The 21,971-nt window shown below is 43.4% G+C and overlaps 1 protein-coding gene across 23 annotated transcripts in view; it reads left to right on the top strand.

Moving 5' to 3' along the window:
• LOC138760639 (girdin-like) overlaps positions 1 to 21,971 on the top strand; it is a 272,147-nt gene that overhangs the window by 150,304 nt on the left and 99,872 nt on the right. The window lies entirely within an intron of this gene.

The following is a 21,971-nucleotide window of genomic DNA, read 5'->3' as shown; positions in this document are numbered from 1 at the left end:
CCTAGTAAACATCAGCATGATATAACATTAAATGTTAATGCTGTATTCAAAAATACACAAATTCTTATTTGATTCAGCTGCAGAGGTACATAAGACACACCAACAACAATACTATAAACTAAATTGCCATAACACACCACAAGTCAGAAAAAGAAATGATAAATATAAAAAGATAGGTGAATATTTACAGATGTGGTTAGTGCAAAAAAAAAAGTGATGCTTCGATAGTGCAGACACATCTTTTGGTAGTCCCAGAGTAGTTTATGGTTGAGGTAGTTCAAGGAGGTTCAAGAGTCTGAAAGTATTAGAATAAAACTGTTCTTGAGGCTAGAAATGCTGAGCTTCAGGTTTTGTACATTCTGCTTAAGGGCAACAGCAAGAAGAGATTGTGACCAAGATTATGAAGCCATGATACAACTAATCAGTATATTTTCAATAGAGAAATTCAGTAGAGTATTCAGTGCTGAATATCCTCAGACTTCATAGAAGATAGATATGCCTTTAATGTGTTGCTTCAATGTGTTGGCTTCAGAAGCAGTCTTCTGATATCCGGATGCTCGGAAACTTGGTTCAAAACCCTCTCCACTGCTGTCCTGCCAGCAAAGATTTTTTTTTGCTGTGAGTGAGAGTTGGAGCGAAATAGTGCAAGTCGGCTGCTTTAAATAAATGAATGGTAGAATTGAAACAGCCATTGTGTGAGCAGGCAAAGTTGAGGCTTTGGCTCAAGAGGATTGAGCAAAAAGAACAAGTTGTGGTGCAGAAGTTGAAGTAAGAATAACCCTATCGAGGAACAAAAAGGATTCAGCAGGAAGGCACAGGTAAGGCCAGGTTTTATTTATTTATTTTTCTCTCTAGCTCATAGACAGTGGGAATGGCAGCCAAGGCAGGGGCATTGTGGTGAACTACTGTTATACTGTGATTAGTTACTACTGACTGGATATGCCTCCTGAGACCGATCCTACCCATTACCCCTTTGTATACCCTCCAGTCTTCCTGCCATGATCAGTTGATGAGGTTGGTTGTTGCTTAAGTTTATTAGTCAATAAAAGCCTATTAGTTTCACAATCTCAGTCTTTGGTGATAATTGATGGTGCATTGATTTTATTGACTATTTTTCAAAGAAAATGGAGCAATATCTGAAACCAGAGAGACTCATCATAGATCCTCGCGCGTGCAACTGCAAAGCTGTGATGGTCGCCTAGAATACGGAGGACCTTATACAGGACGCTTATATGGCCGGCATCCAGTTCTGATACATAAGACAGCAACTCCTGGAGAAGAAGGTACTCGAACTGCAAGGGGTGGTTGAATTAATAGAGACATTGGAGATGGCCCTTGCAAAGCTTGGATGACTACTCAGCCACTGCGGGCACTGGTATCTTGGGACGCTGTCTTTGCGCTGTGAGCAAATGGTTGCAGGCATCATTGCAATCCTCTAGCAGCCTGACCTTGGCTGCCATAGTGGGTGATCACTCCAAATGCTGCTTCTGCAGGCAGGGCAAGCACCTGAGGAAACGCTGCCCTGCCAAGGAAGCGGTGTGCTCTAGGTGCGGAAAAAGAGGAAATTATGCAAAGGTCTGCCATTCTAAAATGTCCACAAAACCTAGCAGTGTTGTGTGTGGACAACCACTACCCCAGGCAACATGATGGGCACCATCCCCTCTGCAGACCAGCATCGCAACATATGAATTATTGGGGTTGCCATTTTGGACTGCATGTCCAGTGCCATCTTTGGCCAGCAGCACTGCATGGGAACAGCAGAGGTGGCCATCTTGGGACCTCAGGACCTAATCGGACTTGGACAGAAAGTCCATACTGGTCTCCATCACCCTGAACCAAGAGGGCACCCTGAACCAAGAGGGGCCACACGAACTCACCAGATCCATAATGGACATCCAGGTAAACAGCGCTTCACTCTCCTCACGGACCAGCGGGCGGAGGTCTTCATGTTCAATAATAAGTGAGGGGGAAAATGAAGAATAATAAAATCCTCGTGGGGAATTGAACTGTCCACCTATAATTAGGATACCCTATATTGACCTAGCAAACTTAATGAGTCCTCAGACACCCTGTCCTGCAGACTTGCGCCAGTATCCAAATGGACAAATTGCAGACCCTCTACACAACCTACCAAACACAGAACCTACCATACTCCATTGAGGAAGTCAGAATAATGACCAAAAACTGCCAGGTGTGCGCCGAGTGCAAACTGCACTTTTACCATCCCGACAAGGCGCACCTGATCAAAACTTCAAGCTCCTGAGCATTGACTTCAAGGGACCTCTCCATTCCTCGAAATGGAATGTACACTTCCTCACCATCGTTGAGTATTCCTGCTTCCCTTTTGCCGTCCCCTGCCTGGACTAGACATTGGCTACAGTCATCAAGGCCGTCCACAATATCTTCATGCCTTTTGGGTACTCTTACTTCCTCCACAGCGACTGGGGACCTCATTCATGAGCGAAGTGCTGCGGCAGTACCTGCTAGCCAGGGGAATGATGAGCTTAGAGCGTGGATTGGAACATGGAATTATGACATTGTGGCCAAAGGCCTTTTTACATTGGCAACCCACTAAATTGGCATGTGAATAACCTATTTTGAAATACTGGTAGGGCCGTTCACACTGGACCAAGAAAAAACAGTTCCGTGTGTCCTTTCACATTACCAACCCAGTATCACAGAGCTAAGGGGAGCCCAACCTCCAGTGGTGATGTCCTGAGTGACATATTACATCCTCACAGGCTGTGAATGCTTTGTTCTATAAGGATATTACTCACACACCTCTCCAGCGCCTCACTCTTCGGGTGGGAGAGGGGGGTGTCTGGGTGTTATGAGTACAAAAATAGATTTGATGGGTGTCAAAAGCAAGGACTTTATAGGGATGCACCATCAATAATAAGGCTGATGTTGTGAAACTGATAGGCTTTTATTAACTATAGACTGGAACATCTGTCAACCTCATTGACTGATCAAGGCAGAGTGAAATGGGGAGGCTATGGGTAGGATCAGGAGTGTGTCCAGCCAGCAGCACCCAATCATAGCATAACAGTGGTTCACATTCACCCTCCTTTTTAAGAAGAGTTCTGCAGAGTGAGAAGAAAAGAAAGTGAAACAAATATACATTTTACAGATTAAATCTGTCAGGGGGTCTCCTTTGCCGCAGCGAATGACGTGGTAATGGTTGGGGCACTGCCGTAGTGCCTTGAGAGCTTATGGGGTTGCCTATTGTCACTGGTTACAGTTCCAAGGGCAGGGGGTGGGTGGAAACAGGTGACGGGATAACAGGTGAGTGTGGTGCTGGTGCATCATGGGTGACACAGTAACCAGGGGTAGAGAATGGTCAGCCACAGGCTTAGGAACCCCTAAGGTAGCAGGGTGGGGGTGCGGGGGAGTGTCTTTTGGTGGTCAGTGGTATTCTGAGGGGCCCTGATGGTGCCAGATCCCGGATCGAGGCCGTGTCCTTGCGCTCATCAAGGAAGACAACGTAGGCATACTGGGGTTTAGTACGGAGAAGGCAGACCCTTTCGACCAGTGGATCAGTCCTAGATTGCCTGGTGTGCTTTTGAAGCAGGACCAGTCCTGGGGAGGTAAACTAAGAAAGCATCGTAGTCCCTGATTCAGATTTCCTAGGGAAAGCAAATATCTATTGTTAGTGGCCATACTTAAAAGTGACTGAACACGGTGGGGTGTGCCTGGGAGGACTTCTTTCCATTGGGAGACAGTAAGGCCCCATGACTTCAGTGCCAGGAGGATAGTTTTCCAAACCATGGCATTCTCCCTTTCCATGCCCATTTCCTCTAGGTTGGTAGCTGGTGGTCCTTGCAGTGCCCTTGGCCAGCAGGCACTGCTGCAGCTCATCACTCATGAATGAGGTCCCCCGGTTGCTGTGGATGAAGCCAGGGTACCCAAAGAGCGTAAAATGGTGTGGATGGCCTTGAAAATTAGCCATGGTCATGTCCAGGCAGGCAGGGAATGAATGGCAAAAGGGGAAATGGGAGTATTGGTCAATGTTTGTAAGGAAGTAGACAATCTGGTTGGAAGAGGGGAGGGGCTCCTTGAAATCAATGCTTAGACGCTTGAAAGGTCGGGTAGTTTTGATCAGGTGCACCTTGCCTGGTTGGTAGAATGGTGATTTGCATTCGGCGCAGACCTGGCAATTTTTAGTCATTGTCCGGACTTCCTCAACAGAGTATGGTAGGTTTCGAGCTTTAATAAAATGGAATAATCTAATCTCTCTGGGGAGACAGAGGTTATTATGGAGGGTCTGTAGTCTGTCCATTTGGACCCTGGCACATCCCTTGGGATAGAGCGTCTGAGGGCTCATTAAGTTTGCCAAGCCGAGGGAGGAGTCACGTGACGGAGTAGTAGCCGGACGGTGAACTCCAGCCCTCTCCAGAAAAGTCGGGAAAAACAAGAGAAAATACAAAGGCACAGAAATACAAGTTAAAGAAAAGTGAGTATAAAGGTGGAAAGAAGATGGAGACAAAAGGAGAAAAATCAAAATCAACGGAAAGAAGAGAGGAAGAGAAGACAACGGAGGAAAAAGGTGAAGGCCTTACCTGTCCGAAGAGGCCCGCTGTGAAGAGAGGAGCCCACTACCTCAGGTCGGTAGAAAAAGAACTACAACAATGGCTCACAGAGCCGAGTAAAAGTGCGCAACCGCGCATGAAAAAAAACACACCGACGGGAGGGGGGACCAGCTGGGGAGTCGATCTCCACAGCCGGCAACGACAGCTGCAGAACACCTGCAGCAAGAAGAGACCACAGAAGACAATGGAAACAAGAAAGAAGAGGAGGAAAGGGCATCAAAGAAACAACAGATGGCCAACCCAGAGGAAGAAGAAGAGAAAGAATACAGTGAAATAGATAAAGGGAAAGGCAAGGTAAAGGATATACTTGCTCTTGTTAGAGGATACATGGAGTCATTTAAAGAATGGCAAACACAGGAATTCAATGATTTAAGAAGAAGAATAAACAACACAGAAAAGAAAATAAATAAAATGGATATGATCTTAACAGAAATGGGGAAAAAAATGGACAAGATGGAAGAACGGGCAATAGTAGCAGAAATGGAGGTAGAAGACTTAAAAAAGAAATTGGAGGAATCTAATAAAAAAACTAAAGAGACATAAGAATTACTAGCTCAAAAAATAGATATAATGGAAAATTATAACAGAAGAAATAACATAAAGATAGTGGGCCTTAAGGAAGATGAAGAAGGCAAGAATATGAGGGAGTTTATAAAAGAGTGGATCCCTAAGGTCCTAGGATGTCCAGAACTACAGCAAGAAATGGAAATAGAAAGGGCACATAGAGCATTGGCCCCTAAACCACAACCACAACAAAAACCAAGATCTATTGTAGTAAAATTCCTAAGATATACTACAAGAGAAAAGGTACTGGAGAAGACAATGGAAAAAGTAAGAAAGGGCAACAAACCACTGGAGTATAAAGGGCAAAAAATCTTCATTTATCCAGATATAAGTTTTGAACTCCTAAAGAAGAGAAAAGAGTTCAATACAGCAAAGGCGATTTTATGGAAGAAAGGATATAAATTTACACTGAAGCATCCTGCGGTATTGAAAATATTTATTCCAGGACAACAAAACAGACTGTTCTCGGATCCAGAAGAAGCACGAAAATTTGCAGAACAATTACAAAAATAGACTGAGGGATGAAGACAGGTAATGAGAGTAAAAATGATCACGATTGATATGTATGTTGGTAAAGACAAAAATAGACTGAGGGATGAAGACGGGTAATGAGGGTAAAAATGACCACGATTGATATGTATGCGGGTAAAGAGGTATAAGAGTGAATAGAGACAATGGGCATACGTGAAAGTATCTGTAATTAGAGGAAAACATAGATAGTATAGACAAGAATTAATAAGGGAAGGTAATGGAATAGAGAGAATAAGGAGGGAATTAAAAGAGTGACCTTTGTGACATATGAAAAGTGAAATCTTTTCTGGGGGGGGCTGGGTGGGGGAAAAGAGCGGTCACTGCAAAATCAGTTGACGCTTGCGAGTGGATACGCAAATCCAAATGAAGAGGGGAGATGTGGTTGTCCGACAAGGGATAAAGGACAACTCAGGAGGGGAAGGGGAGATTGGGGATAAAGAAGATAGAAATAGGAGAATAAGGAAAATGTTGGATGTTGTAGGAATGTTGTCTGGTAAAGAGTTGAAAATAAGAAAACAGAAATGGAAAAGGAGGAAAGGTAATGATGGAAAAACGGAAAGAGAAGATAAGCAAAATATAAAATGGCTACGCTGAACTATATGACTTTAAATATTAATGGAATACATAACCAAATTAAAAGGAAGAAACTACTAAATTTACTGAAAAAGGAAAAAATAGATATAGCATTTGTCCAAGAAACACACTTAACTGAATTGGAGCACAAGAAATTAAAGAGAGATTGGGTAGGACATGTAACAACAGCATCGTATAATTCAAAAGCAAGAGGAGTGGCTATATTAATTAGCAAAAATGTGCCATTTAAAATAGAAGAGGAAATAATAGATCCAGCAGGGAGATATGTTATGATAAAATGTCAGATATATTCGGAGCTTTGGAATCTACTTAATATATATTCACCTAACGAAGAAGATCAAAAGTTTATGCAAGATATCTTTTTGAAGGTAGCTAATACGCAAGGGAACATACTAATAGGAGGGGATTTCAATCTGAATTTGGATCCAAATATGGATAAAACGTGGAAAAAAATTAACAGGAAGAACAAAGTAACCAAATTTATAATTAAATCAATGCAAGAAATGAAACTTGTGGACATATGGAGGAAACAAAACCCAAAAGAAAAGGAATACTCATACTACTCGACTAGACATAAAACATACTCAAGAATAGACCTATTTTTGTTATCAGCTAGTATGCAGGACAGAGTAAGAAAAACAGAATATAAAGCGAGAATGCTATCGGACCATTCACCCTTAATACTGACAGCAAAGCTAGAGGACATCCCTCCAAGAATGTATAGATGGAGATTAAACCCCATGCTACTTAAAAGACAGGATTTTAGAGAATTTATTGAAAAACAATTAAAAATGTACTTTGAAGTAAATACGGAATCAGTGGAAGATAAGTTTATACTATGGGACGCAATGAAAGCATTCATTAGAGGACAAATAATAAGTTATGCAACCAAGATGAAGAAGGACTATAATCAGGAAACAGAGCAGTTGGAAAGGGAAATAATAAACATAGAAAAAAAATTAGCAATAAAGGAAGATACAACCAAAAGAAGAGAATTGGCGGATAAAAAAATAAAATATGAAACATTACAAACATATAAGGTGGAGAAGAATATAATGAAGACAAAACAGAAATATTATGAACTAGGTGAAAAAACACACAAAATCTTAGCATGGCAGCTTAAGACAGAGCAAACTAAGAAAATGGTATTGGCAACAAGGGAAAAAGACAAACAAATTACATATAATCCAAAAGAAATTAAGGAAAACTTCAGAGAATTCTATGAACAATTATACCGAACTGAAAACGAAGGGAAAGAAGGGAAAATAGATGAATTTTTGACTAAAATTGAACTACCAAAACTACAAATAGAGGAACAAAATAAATTAACAGAACCATTTGGAACAGTAGAAATACAAGAGATAATAAAAAAATTACCAAATAATAAGACACCAGGAGAGGATGGACTCCCAATAGAATTCTACAAAACATTTAAAGATCTAATAATACCGCCCCTCCTGGATGTAATCAACCAGATTGATGAGACACAAAACTTACCAGATTCATGTAAAACAGCAATAATTACAGTGATACTAAAACAAGGGAAAGATCCACTCTCACCAGCGTCATATAGACCAATATCTCTGCTAAACACAGATTATAAGATAATAGCTAAACTATTAGCAAACAGATTTGCAGAACAGGTACCGAAAATGGTAAATTTAGACCAAACTGGATTTATCAAAAAAAGACGCACAACAGACAATATTTGTAAATTTATTAACTTAATTCATGCAGTAGAAGGAAATAAAGCACCGGCAGTAGCAGTTGCTTTAGACGCAGAGAAGGCCTTCGACAGAGTAGAATGGAATTACTTGTTCAAAGTATTGCAAAAATTCAGTTTACCGGAGAAGTATATTAATTGGATTAAAGCATTATATAAGGGACCGTTAGCGAAAGTGACAGTAAATGGACGTGTATCAAAGCAATTTAACTTAAGCAGGTCAACGCGGCAGGGATGCCCACTATCACCATTATTGTTTGCGCTAGCTATAGAACCACTAGCAGAATCGATAAGAATAGATAATAATATAAAAGGAATAAAAATAAAAGACAGGGAATATAAAATCAGTCTATTTGCGGATGATGTGATAGTGTACTTAACAGAACCAGAACTATCAATAAAAGAACTATATAAGAAATTGAAGGAATATGGAGAAGTGTCGGGATACAAGATAAACGTAAATAAAAGTGAAGCAATGCCTATGAATAATGCGGATTTCTCAAAATTTAAGGAGGAATCCCCATTCAGATGGCAAATGCAGGCAATAAGATACCTAGGTGTGCAAATAAACAAAAATCTAGGCCAATTATATAAACTCAATTACAATCCACTAATGAAAAAATTACAGGACGATTTAGAGCATTTCCTTTAGAAAATGGGATAAAAAAGGGATTAAAAGAATAGAAAATTGTTTTTCAGGAAGTAGATTCTTATCCTTTGAACAAATGAGAGATAAGTACAATATAACTGGAGATACAGCGCTGGCATATTACCAACTGAGATCCTACTTGAAAGATAAATTAGGAAGCAATTTGAGTTTACCAGAGGGAAGTAACCTTGAATATGTGATTACAGATACAATGTTAATCAAAAGATTTATAACAAATATGTATATTAAACTGCAAGAAAAGGAGAATGAGGAAACAAATGGTAAAACTAAACAAAAATGGGAACAAGATTTAAATATAAAGATAAAAAAGGAAACATGGGAGAAATTATGTTCTGGAACGATGAGAAATACAATAAATACGAGGCTGCGTATGATACAATATAATTGGTTACACAGACTATACATTACACCGCAAAAGTTAAATAAATGGGACCCAACAGTATCTGATAGATGTTTTCGATGTAAAAAAGAAAGGGGAACAACAATTCATGCAATCTGGACATGTGAGAGAGTAGAAAAATTTTGGGATGATCTCAATCAGATATTAAATAAAATAACAGAAAACAATATACCAAAGAATCCAGAGATCTTTCTCCTAAGTAACATAAAAAAATAAAGAATTTGGAATTGACTTGGAAGATGCACAAAAAAGATTTGTTAAGATAGCCCTAGCCGTAGCAAAAAAATGTATTATGTCAACCTGGAAATTGGAAGATAATTTGAAAATACAACAATGGTATATAGAAATGAATAAATGTATTCCATTAGAAAAAATAACATATAGTTTAAGAAATAATATTGAAATATTCGAACAAGTATGGGAGCCTTACATTAAATACAATAGCGAAAACCTACCGGGGACAAACATTACCTAAGTTGATGGAAGGAGAAGGAAAGAAAAGAATGGACTCTGTAGAATTTCTGGTGTATTTTTGTTGAACGACAACATTGTCTGACTGAATTAATGCAACCTAGATTGTATACCTAAAATGGATGAGAGGGGGGGGTGGGGGGGGCTTGGGAGGAGGGAGGGGGGGGGAGAAAAAGTCACTGTAAATGTGTGAAAAAGAAAAAGTGTATATCATGGCTATTGTGATTTATGGTGTGAAAAATAAAAAAAATTAATTAAAAAAAAAAGTTTGCCAAGCCGATAGAGGAAGTCATTTTAAGTGGACAGTTCGATTCTCCACCTGAGCATCTTGTCATTCTTGATAGTTAGGACCCATTGAGCATAGCATGAGAAAAACGTTAAGCATCTCTTCAATGGTTTGAGAGCATTTGGGAGAGGTAGCTCCAGCAACAGATACATGCGGTTGGGGTCAGAGCCATTGGTGCTGTTCTTGACCACGCAGTCGAGGATAACTAGTCATGCTGTCTGGAAAACACATTTGTCCTTGTTTTCAGTAAGGTTCAGGAGTTTTGCTAGCTGGAGGAATTTAGAGAGATTTGCATCTTGCAAGTCATGGTCGCAGATGGTCACATTACCAAGGTATGGGAAAGTGATCTGCAGTTTATAGTGGTTCACCATGCGGTCCATCTCCAACTGGAAAATGGAGACCCCATTGGTGATGCCGAAAGCAATCTGGAGGAAGTGATAGAGGCAGCCATCTGCCTCAAATGGGGTATACTGGCAATTCTCCGGGTGGATCAGGAGCTGGTGATAGGCCATCTTCAGATCGCTCGTTCAGAACACCCAATACTGCATGATCTGGTTGATAATATTGGATATGTGGGGAAGGGGGTACACATCAAGCTGCATGTAACTGATGACAGTCTGGGTGTATTCTATGACCATCCTATTTTTTCTCTGTTCTTTACCACAATCAGCTGAGTCCTCCAAGGGCTAGTGCTGGCCTCAATGATGCCCTTGCCCAACAAATGCTGAACCTCCGACTTAACGCCTTGTTTGCAGCACAGTATCGTCTGCTCCTGGTGGCCATTGGCTTGCAGTCGAGGGTGAGGTTGGCAAATAGCTGGGTGGGGGGTGGTGGGGTGGCGTCCACCTTGAGAGTCAAGATACAATCTGTGAACTGTTCATTGCAAACAGTGAGGTGGGGGGGGGGGGAATGGGATCCATCAAATTTCAATATAACTTTCTGAAGTTGGCACTGGAAGTCCAGCCCCAGTAGCAAGGAGGCAGATTTGTGGCATAACGAGTAGCCTGAAATTTTTATAAACTATGGCTCCAAAGGTCAACTATGCCTCCAATGGTCAGGGTCACTACGAAGGACCCGTGGATGGCTGCCTTATGGGATTTGGATGTGAGTGATATCTTGTGTTTGGTGGGCCGTATCTTGAGGGATAGATACTTAGCACTATTGTGGTGAATCAAACTTTCTGTATGTCCATCACGGACCTGGCAAGTTTGTGTGGTCCCTTGGTTCAGGATGATGGAGGCCAATATATACACGATTCCAAGATGGCCACCCTTGCTGTTCCCCCGTGGTGTCGTGGGCCTGAGAAGATGGCATGTGCCTTGTGGTCCAAAATGGCAGACCCCATGACTCGCACATTGTGTCGCTGGTTCGCAGAGGAAATGGAGCTGATTTCACTGTCCAGAGTGGCAAGTGTCCGCACATGATGCTGCTAGATTTTGCAGATGGTTTGGACTGGCAGACTTTGACATAATGTCCTTTTTTTCTGCACCTCGCACATACTGCCTCCTTGGCAGGGTAGTGATTCCTTGGATGCTTACCCTGCCAGCAGAAGTAGCACTTCCTCTGGATTGCTTTTGGCATCACCAATGGGGTCTCCATTTTCCAATGATCACCTGGAACAGGGACCAAGGTCAGGTCACTAGAGGAGTGGGATGGTGTTAGCGACCAGTTATATAGCGCGGGACAATTCCCATTCCCAAGATAGCGTGCCCGCAGAGACCAAGAGGCTTCCAAGTAATCATCTGAGTTTTGGAGAGCCACCTCCAATGTCTCTTCAGTTCAACTGCCCTCTGTAGATTAAGTATCTTTTGTTCCAGGAGTCAGTGCCTTATGAATTCTGAGCAAATGCTGCCCACATAGCATCCCAGATGAGGTCTTCAGTATTCTGGGTGGCCGTCATGGCCTTGCAGTTGCATGCTCTGCATAGGTTCCGGGGGCCCTGCAGGTATTCGATGCTTGACTCACCAGATCATTGCTTTCTGGTGGCCAGGAGGTGCCTGGTGTAGACCTCATTTATCCTCCTATGACAGTGGGCCTTCAGTATAACCATGGCCTCCGTGTATGAGCTGGCATCATTGATCACCGGGAATACCAGGGGTCTGACTCGCGAGAAGCGGACCCTCAGTCCGTTTTCAACCATGATGATAACATCCGTAGCTGCCATCAGGAAGTCTTCAAAACAGCGTAGCCAGAATTCGAATGTATTTGAGGAATCAGACAATCAAGGGTCTATGTTGAGCTTCTCAGGTTTCAGATACTGCTCTATCTTTCTTGAAAATTAAAGTTAATAAGATTGATGCACTGTAGCGTGCGCACTACATGAAGTGTGGAGTAAGAATGGCACACTTGCTAAGTCTGTTTATATTCGCTCCCTGCCTCTGACGACAGGAGTGATGTCATCACAGCGCCAACCTCTGATTGGCCGGCATTCTCACTGTTTCCTGCTGTGCTGGTGGTCACACGGGATGATGGCTGTTGGTCCCTACGGGGCTCTCGTGATCGCCGCATTCCCTGGCCATTTTGTGAGCCAGGTCATGACATGGTTCGCAGGCTGCTACTCAACCCATCCTCTCACCCCCGCCCCCCACCCCCCAGAACTGGCGATCGGAGAGTCCATTGCCGGTTTGGGCGGTCTACCTCTGTGTCACGGGAGCTGAGTTTTGACTGGCTGGCTAACAACTACATGGGCTTGTTTCAGGTGGCTGAGGGTGAAGGTTTCCTCTTGGCCGGCAATGTCCAATACACACGTTGACCCATTACGCCTGACAACTCTGTACGGCCCCTCATATGGCCATTGGACAAGTGCCTAGTGTGCTCCCCTTTGTACAAAATTTGCAGCTGTGCAAGTCTTTGAGGACAAATGATTTGGACTGGCTGTGCAACAGGGGCTGTGGAGGGACTTGGGTACCCATTCTTTCCCTCAGCTGTTTCAGTGCCACTGTGGGGGTTTCCAAATGCTTGGCAGTGGCCAAGAACTCCCCTGGGATTACCAATGGTGCGCCATATACCATTTCTGCTGCTTTGGTGCAGTGCGTATCCCCAGAAGGACCCAAGGCAGTTCATCTGCCCAGTTGGGCCTCTTGAGCTGGGCTATTAGGGCTGCTTTAAAGTGTCTGTGGAACCACTCCGCCAACCTGTTAGCCTGCAGATGATATGCCAAGGAATGGTGGAGTTAGGTTCCCAACAGTTTGGCTAGTGCCACCCAGAGTCTCGAGGTAAATTGTGCTCCCAGTTGGAGGTGATATGTCCCTGGACTCCGAACCTGGACACCCACGTGTTGATTAGTACCCTGACACAGGTTTCCCTGGTCACGTCGGCTATTGGGACTGCCTCTGGCCACCCTGTGGAGCGGTCAACCATAGTGAGGAGGTATCTCACCACCCCACCCCCCCACGGGAAACCAATAGCGGCCCCACAGTGTCGATGTGGACATGGCTGAACCTATGCCACACTGGTTCAAATGTTTGGGGAGGTGATTTACTGTGCATTTGCACCTTGGACGCCTGGCTGAGCATGTAGGCCTTGGCTCACTGACTGACATGATTATGGAGTGCGTCCTGTCCAAACTGACACTTGGCAGGGTTGATGGTCAACCTGAATTACTATCGGTGGGTGAATAGTTGTCTGAAGTGGGCCTTTGGTTCTGAACATTTGTGGCTGGCAATAAGAATATTGTCCAGGTAAATGAACGCAAATGGGAGGTCCCGGCCCACCGTCCATCAGCTGCTGAAAAGTCTGAGCAGCATTCTTAAGCCCAAAGGGTATCCTCATGAATTCAAACAGGCTGAAGGGGGTGATTATGGCGGTTTTGGGTATGTCCTTGGGGTGCACTGGAATTTGATGATATCCCTGATTAAATCGATCTTTGTAAGTTAAATTCACCTGTAAGTTGATGGTAAAGTCTTGGATATGGGGCACGGGGTATCTGTCCTGTATGGTTGCCTCGTTGAGGCATCGGTAATCACCACACAGCCTCTACCCTCCTGCTGCCTTCGGGATCATGTGCGGGGGGAAGTCCCAGGGGCCGCACTATCCCCAACTCTTCCACTTTCTTTGACGAGGGCTAGTTTTTCTGGGGGGGAGAGGCAGCAGGCCGGCATGGTCGGGGGACCCTTGGTGAGTATGTGGTGCCTTACCCTGTGCTTTGGTTCTGTGGAGAGAATTGTGGCACCACGATTGTGGAGAACTCCACCAGAATGTGTTGTAGGTGTCATGTGACGGAGTTGAGGTGGGGGGGACAGGTAGTTGGGGTTTCTTCAGGGGCATTATTTGAAAAATTCTGGCATTCACCAAACTCTGCCCTTTCAAATTTACCAGCAGGCAGTGAGTGTGCAGGAAATTGGCTCCCAAGAGTGATGGCATCACTGCCCCAGCAGTAAAGTCCATTTAAATCGGTGGCCAGCAAATCATAGGGGGATTGTTCGGGTGCCGTAAGTTCGTATAGAGGTACTGATAGTTGTCTCAGTGCTGGGCCCGGCTTGGCATTCTAGTTGTCGTGGGCCATGGTAGGAAGGAGACTTATTTCTGCACTGGTGGCCATGGTGGGAAGAAGACTTATTTCGGCACCAGTGTTCATGAGGAACTGCCTTCTCGACAGAGTCCCAAACATGGAGGAGGCAGTCACGTTGGCCAACCGCCACAGCCATTAATAAAGGCTGGCCATGGTGTTTCCCAGAAACGTGCAGGGTGGGCAGCATCGACAGTCAAGGCCTGTGCCCCTTAGTGAATGTAAGCATCTTGCTCATGAGGGTGGATGGGGCCCTGTCCCTCAAACCATCCAAGTGCAGCAGACGGGTGGTGCACTCACGCCGTGATACCCAGAAAGTGTGGGTTAGTAGCTCTTTGAGGCCACTGTACTTGTCTTACTCCGGAGGAAATCGACGACCCTCACTGCCGTGTCCTAGTCAAGCGAGCTCACTACATTAGTACTAGCGGATGTTGGCGGCGGCGATCGGTCAAAGGTGGAACTGAGCCTTGGCTGTTCAAACCACCTGTGGCTGCGACACAGAACGTTGGCAACTTGACCAAGACCGTGTGGAGAGCTGCTTGGTCCATGATCTTCGAGTCTAACTGCTGGTTGGACCTGTTGGGGTCACCAATGTAGCTTGCGTGCTACATGAAGTGTGGAGTAAGAACGACACATACATAATTGAGTCGAGGTCGAAGACTGATTTATTACTCTGCCAGCTCTGTTTATATTCACTCCCTGCCTCTAATGATGGGAGTGATGTCATTGGAGTACTGTCCTCTGACTGGCCAGCATTCTTGCTGTTTCTCGCTTTGTGGGAGGTCATGTGGGACGACAGCCATTGGTCCCTCACAATCACTGCATTTGCCGGCCATTTTGAGAGCCAGGTCATGACTTAATTCGCGGGCTGCTACAGCACCATCAACAATCACAAAAGACTGAAGTTGTGAAACTGATAGGCTTTTATTGACTATAGACATGAACAGCTGCCAACTTCATTGACTGATCAAGGCAGAGTGGAATGGGGACCGTGCAAAGGGCTATAGGTAGGATCGGTCTCAGGAGGCATGTCCAGCCGGCAGCAGTCAATCATAGCATAAATATAGCTAGCATTGGAAAGTAGTAGTGGGAATAAAACTCATAGCCACACAAATCATAGCAAGCATGGGAAAGTGATAGCAGGAAAAAAAAATACATACAAGCATGGGAAAGTCCCACTGACAATGAAATGTGTACAATTTATAGACCAGCAATGAAAAATAAAAATGGTATCTTGTCGTCCAACCATCAGAACTGCATAGAAGTAATTGCGGATTTTTTTTTACTCCATACCACAAATGTTCAATTTGATAAACACCATGTGGACTGTTTGTAGTCATTCTGACAAGTTCCTGTTGTTCTCATTCTACACTCTTTCCATGTGCTAGGTAACATTGTTCTCTGCTCTGTTTTCACTCTTTTGCTCTTTCCATTCCTAGCCTCTTTCAGAACCTCCCAGGCTCTCAAGAATGTCATCAGCATGTCACTAATGGGGCCAGGCATAGCAGGTCACCTGTTCACACTGGAGCCAATTTGAAACGGATCAGCTTTGATACTACCTCCCTAAGTGGTTAATTCCCAGGTTGATTTGGAGCCCTAAACTGGGTTGGAACCATTTGTGAAAGTTAGTCTGCACCAAAATGAAATTAGACAGCAGAATAGAATATACACACAGCAAAATATCACTTTTAAACATACATATTTTTATTTTAGTAATAGTCAATTCATAATCGGGAAGTGAGTAAGACTAATCAGGAGAAGTCCATTTCTGATATCTGTCGAAAGCCTTTAGCTCTCACTCCAAAGAAACAGATTTAATTCTATATTTACAATTTCAAATGGTAAGGGGTAGAAGTGACCCATTCATCTTTGCATTACATAATTTTATCATTAAAAAAAAACGTTCTCAGCTCTATTTCCTGGTGCTTATCTGACACAAAAGAATGGTATCTGTTTTTGTCTGGTAAATAATCAACATTACCTTGAAGGATAGAATTTTAATGATATTTATGCCAGCTTTATTTCAATTTTAATTATGTTTAAGCAAGCCATTTCTTATCTCTGCCTTATCAAGGTTTACATCCTGTTTTCTGCAGAGTTTACAAAATAAAAGGACTATCTAAGTAATTAATATCCTTCCCAGTCATGGCAAATGATGGCAAATTTAAATTAGCCAAAAAGAAATCAATTTGCTCAGTATTTTGTCTATTTTCATATGTATAAAGTTCATTATAAAATCTAAAAAATTCCTCATTGATTTCCTGAGTAATCTCTGAATCTTTCCTAATTCCATTAATTGTTCTTTTTTTAATATATTTTTTTATTTTTCACACTATGAACCATATCAACCAAAATATGTACAAACATTTCTCATTAAATTTACACAGTGGTCTTTTCTCCCCTTTTTTCCTCTTTCCCTCCTCCCCTCTCTCTACCCACCCCCCTCCAAAATCCATAAATATTCAACATATACAATAAAACCATAAAACAATATCTTCACACAAAAGAAAATAAACAAGAAAATTGCATCATCTATTTATTACACACTGAATCTAGTAGTTTTGTCTTCTTATCATTTTCATTTTAGGGGATGGAGGTCGTAGACAAGCTCTCTGATATGTTCCATGTATAGTTCACAAATTTGTTCAGACACTGTGACTTTATTTTTTAAATTATATTTTATTTTTTCCAATGGAATACATTTATTCATTTCCATGTTCCCATTAATTGTTCTTGATGCTTATTCTGCTTTTAATTGCTAAGCTAAAACCTTATGTGCTCTTTCACCTAACTCGTAATAACGCTGTTTTGATCTTTGAATCATTTTTTCATATTAAATGATTGCAAAATATGATATCGTAATTTTAATTTAAATAAATGTATCTTATTATCTTGAGTAGAATTCTTATAAAATTCTTTTTCTAACTTTTCAATTTCTTTTTCCAAATTCTGACTTTCAATCAAATATTGTTTTTTAATTCTAGCTGTATAACTAATGATCTGACCTCTCAAATATGCTTTTAAAGCATCCCATAAAACAAATTTACTCTGAACTGAATCTTGATTTATTTGTAAATAAAAAGTAATTTGTTCCCTAATATATTCAATAAACTCAGGTCTTTTTAATAACATCTCGTTAAATCTCCAACTATAAGTATTTCCTACCTTCTCAGTACCCAAACAAGAAGCCAACAACAACGAATGGTCAGACAAAATTCTACTTTTATACTCTGCTTTTATAAATCTACCTTGCAATTGAGCTGAAACTAAAAATATATCAATTCTAGAAAATTAATTATGCTGTGTAGAATAAAAAGAATTATCTTTTTCAGTAGGATTCAATTTTCTCCATATTTCCACCAAATTTAAATCCTTCATTACCTCAATAATCTATTTGCCATTTTAGCTCTCTTTAAAGTCTTTGGAGATTTATCCAACAAAGGATCTAAACAAAAATTAAAGTCCTTTCCCACTAAAATATTTCCATTCGATTGTGTCAGAAACACAAATTCTCACAAATGAGTCTCTTTAAGATCGGTGACACGACAAGCTTTATTCACAAGTCTGCAGAGTTGGACTCAACGGCTTCTTGCCAAGTCAAGCCCCGATATTGTTTTTTATACAATTTGCTTGTCCTTCGACATCTCCACTACACTGCTTTAATTGGTTAGTTTTTGCAGAATCATCCTGATTACTGTTAGTCACGCACACCACGATCATTCATGACCTCTGCTCACACCAAATTCTGTTTTTCACTCTTTATCAATCTTTGGCTCCTGCATGTCTCTCTGTAGTTAAATCTGTTGCAAGTCTGTTGTAACATTTTCCAGCTAAACTCTAGTGGTTAGCCCCCTTTTATGACTAATCATCACATTTTAACTTAAACCCTTTTTAACCCAAATTCTCTATCTATAACAATCCAACCCTTTCTTTCTTTAAAATGTGTGTACTATTGCTGAATGGGGATCTTAACCCAGGGAAGAGAACCATCTTCTGATAGATCAATCTCGTACTGGACTAAAATCCTAACCGGGTCTCCCGGGGCCCCTGGCTGCATGGTCTGCCCAGCATTTCTTAGAAACTGAGGTATGGGAAATGAAACTACCCTCCTGTCTTTCCCAAGTGCGGTCCTGAAAAAGGACTACTGTGTCTCTGCACCTCTCACACTTCAGATCTGACAAAGACAGAGGCAAACCAAGAAAAACCAAAGCATATAACAATAACATTGTCAATCAAGTCCGCCTGCGAAGTCGCAAAGTAAGAGGACTGTCCCCAGGAACACAAGTCCAATCTGAGTCCGTGTCAGGGTCCTGAGGCGCCTCTACAGGTCCCTTAAATCTGGATGCGTGCGTCCACCCCCTCTCTCTTGTTCGCACTGCAGCCTCTGTAGTCAAGAGAACTTGGAATGGACCTACCCACTGTGGCTGGAGTCTTTCGGTTTTCCAGGTCTTGATGAGGATCCAGTCTCCCGGTTCCACCTTGTGTAGAGAGAAGTCTAAGGGCGGTGTTTGTGTCAATAGTCCCCTCTTCCGTAAATCTGTAAGAGAGCGTGACAGTGCCTGTAAATAGTTCCTAACAAAAATATCCCCTTCCCCCAAGGTGGGACACCCCTCAACTTTACTCCAGAAGGGAAGCCCAAACATCATCTCATAAGGGGACACCCCCACATCCCTGCGTGGGGCAGTACGAATTCTCAATAAGGCCAAGGGCAGACACTTTATCCAAGGCATTTTAGTCTCCACCATTAATTTTGTCAATTGCGTCTTTAGGGTTCCATTCATATGCTCAACCCTCCCTGACCTTTGTGGATGCCAAGGGGTATGCAGTTTCCAAGAGACTTGCAGGGCATCACAAATCAATTGGTGAACTTTGGAGCAAAAGTGTGGACCCCTGTCCGAGTCTATAGAATCCATTATGCCATATCTGGGGATCACATGCTCTAGGAGGAGGCGAGCTACCGTGGAGGCAGTAGCATTCACTGTTGGGAAGGCTTCCACCCATCGGGTAAAGTGATCTACCATCACCAACAGATACTTCCACCTTTGGACCTGAGATAACTCCGTGAAGTCGATCTGGATTCTTTGGAAGGGGCGTATTGCCAATGATTGACCTCCTACGGTGCCCGTCCTCATTACCTTCTTATTAATTCTTGTGTAGATGTGGCAGTTCTGCACCTCCTGTTGGGCCAAAGTGTAGATCCCCTTACACACATAGTCTCAAAGCACTGTGTCGCACAAGGCCTGGGTGCCGCAGTGGCTCTGATGATGCAGGTGTTTTAAAATATTGCGAGTTATTTCCTTATTTAGAACCATTCTTCCATCTGGGGTCTTCCATGTTCCATCCGGCAGTCGGCATGCGCCCAGCTGAGCCATGTCCGTTTCTTCCTTAGCAGTGAAAATGGGAGCCTTTTCTATACCTGGTCTTACTGGGATTAAGGTCAGCAAGCGGACTTCCCGTTGCATGGCCGCCCTTTTGGCCTCTTCATCAGCCCGTCTGTTCCCAATCGCGGTCGGGGTATCTCCTCTCTGATGGCCTGGTATGTAGACCACTGCTATTTCCTGGGGTAATGTCGGGGCTTCCAGGGTCAGAGTAATCATCTGTTCGTGTGCCAACTCCTTCCCTCTTGATGTAATCAGACCGCGCTCCTTCCAGATCTTACCAAAGGTATGCACTACCCCGTATGCGTATTTGGAATCAGTGTAAATTGTCCCAGTTTTCTCTGCCAGTACTCTGAGGGCCCTCTGCAAGGCATATAGTTCGCAGGACTGTGCCGACCAGCTTCCGGGTAGCCTCGCAGATTCTACCACTTCCCAAGCATCTCCTTCTATTATGGCATACCCGCTTCTCCTCATTCCGTCAACACATCTGGCGGAGCCGTCAATGTAAAATTCATATCCCTCTCCCAGGGGGGTATCGCGAAGATCCTCTCGGGTCTTGGTCTGGAGATCTGTCAACTCGACACAGTCGTGCTCCACTTCTTCCCCTGTTTCACCGCCGTATAAAAACTGAGCTGGGTTGCAACTAATATTCTTAGCAAACTGTAGGTCTTCTCCGACTATTAAAATGGTCTCATACTTTAATATGCGGGAATCAGTCAGCCATCAATGGGCGGTTTGTGCTAATAGAACACTCACAGAATGGGGGGTGTACACAGTCATCCTTCCTCCAAAAGTGAATTTGCGTGCCTCCTCCACCAACAGAGCAGCAGCTGCTACTCCCTGGATGCACGTCGGCCATCCACGAGACACTGGGTCCATTATTTTGGACAGGAAGGCCACTGGGTGTCGTTGGCCGTCTTTTTCCTGCGTCAGAACCCCCACAGCTGTTCCTTGATTATGGGTGACGAATAGCTGGAAGGGTTGCTTCAAAGAGGGCAGAGTGAGTACCGGGATCCGCGTCAGGCGACGCTTCAGGTCCTCAAACCATCCCTTCTCCTCCTGGGTCCATTTCAATGGATGTTCATCCTCATTTGTCAGCTTTTCATACATAAACTTCACCAACGCCGAGTAGTCCTCTATCCATAACCTGCAGTAACCTAAGAGCCCCAGGAATTGTCTTATTTCCTTCTTATTACGGGGTAACGGCATTCTGGTGATTCCCGCAATCCTTTCAGGGGTAATCCGTTTCTGTCCTTTACTTATCTGGTGCCCCAGGTACACCACAGTCCTCTCAACGAACTGTAACTTGTTCCTGGACACTCGCAGACCCTTTTTCCCTAGATAGTTCAAGAGTCTAATTGTATCTCCCCTCATTTCTTGTTCCTTGGGCCCTGATAACAGCAGATCATCCACATACTGCATCAATTGGGAGTCATCGGACCGTGGATAGTCCGCCAAGATCTGTTCTAGCATTTGTCCAAACAGGTTCGGAGATTCAGTGAACCCTTGGGGCAATACGGTCCACCGAAGCTGCCTCCGTCTACCTGTCCATGGATTCTCCCATTCAAACGCGAACATATCTCTACTTCCCTCTTCTAGTGGGCATGTCCAGAAGGCATCCTTCAGTTCAATAACACTAAACAACTCATGGTCCGGGAGAATCCGACTCATGATGGTATAGGGATTGGGCACCACCGGGTGGCGGGTCTGAACAATAGCATTCAAACTTCTCAGATCCTGAACTAGGCGATAGGATCCATCCGGTTTCTTCACTGGGAGTATGGGGGTGTTATAGGGTGACATACATTCCTCCAATAGTCCGTCCCGTATCAGGGTCTCGATTACCGGCTGTAGCCCCTTCCTCCCTTCCAAAGAAATAGGATACTGACGTTTCCTTACCAGCTGATGACCTGGTATTAATGTGACATGTAAAGGTGGGATGTCCAGACCTCCTCAATTTCCCTTCTTATACCAGACTCTCTCGTCAATCTGCCGTTCGTCTTCCTCCTTCAGAACACAGAGGTGGACCCGCACTTCTCCGTCCACGGGGAGAGCACCCAGACCTAGGAGAGCCTGTATATCTCTTCCTAAGAGGTTAAATCCAGCCGACGGTAACAACAAGAGGTCCTGTACCCCTTCTCTCCCTTCCAGCCTTACTGTCACTTGGGGAATTATCGATACAGTCCTGGGAGCCCCTTCTATCCCAGAAATTTTCAAATTGCTTTTTACAGGCTCGGTCCCAGTTGGCACAGTTATTA

This window comes from Narcine bancroftii, chromosome 4, assembly GCF_036971445.1.
Source record: "Narcine bancroftii isolate sNarBan1 chromosome 4, sNarBan1.hap1, whole genome shotgun sequence".
Taxonomy (NCBI): domain Eukaryota; kingdom Metazoa; phylum Chordata; class Chondrichthyes; order Torpediniformes; family Narcinidae; genus Narcine; species Narcine bancroftii.
Note: the sequence above shows the minus strand (reverse complement) of the source record. Positions and strands in the feature narration are given on the sequence as shown.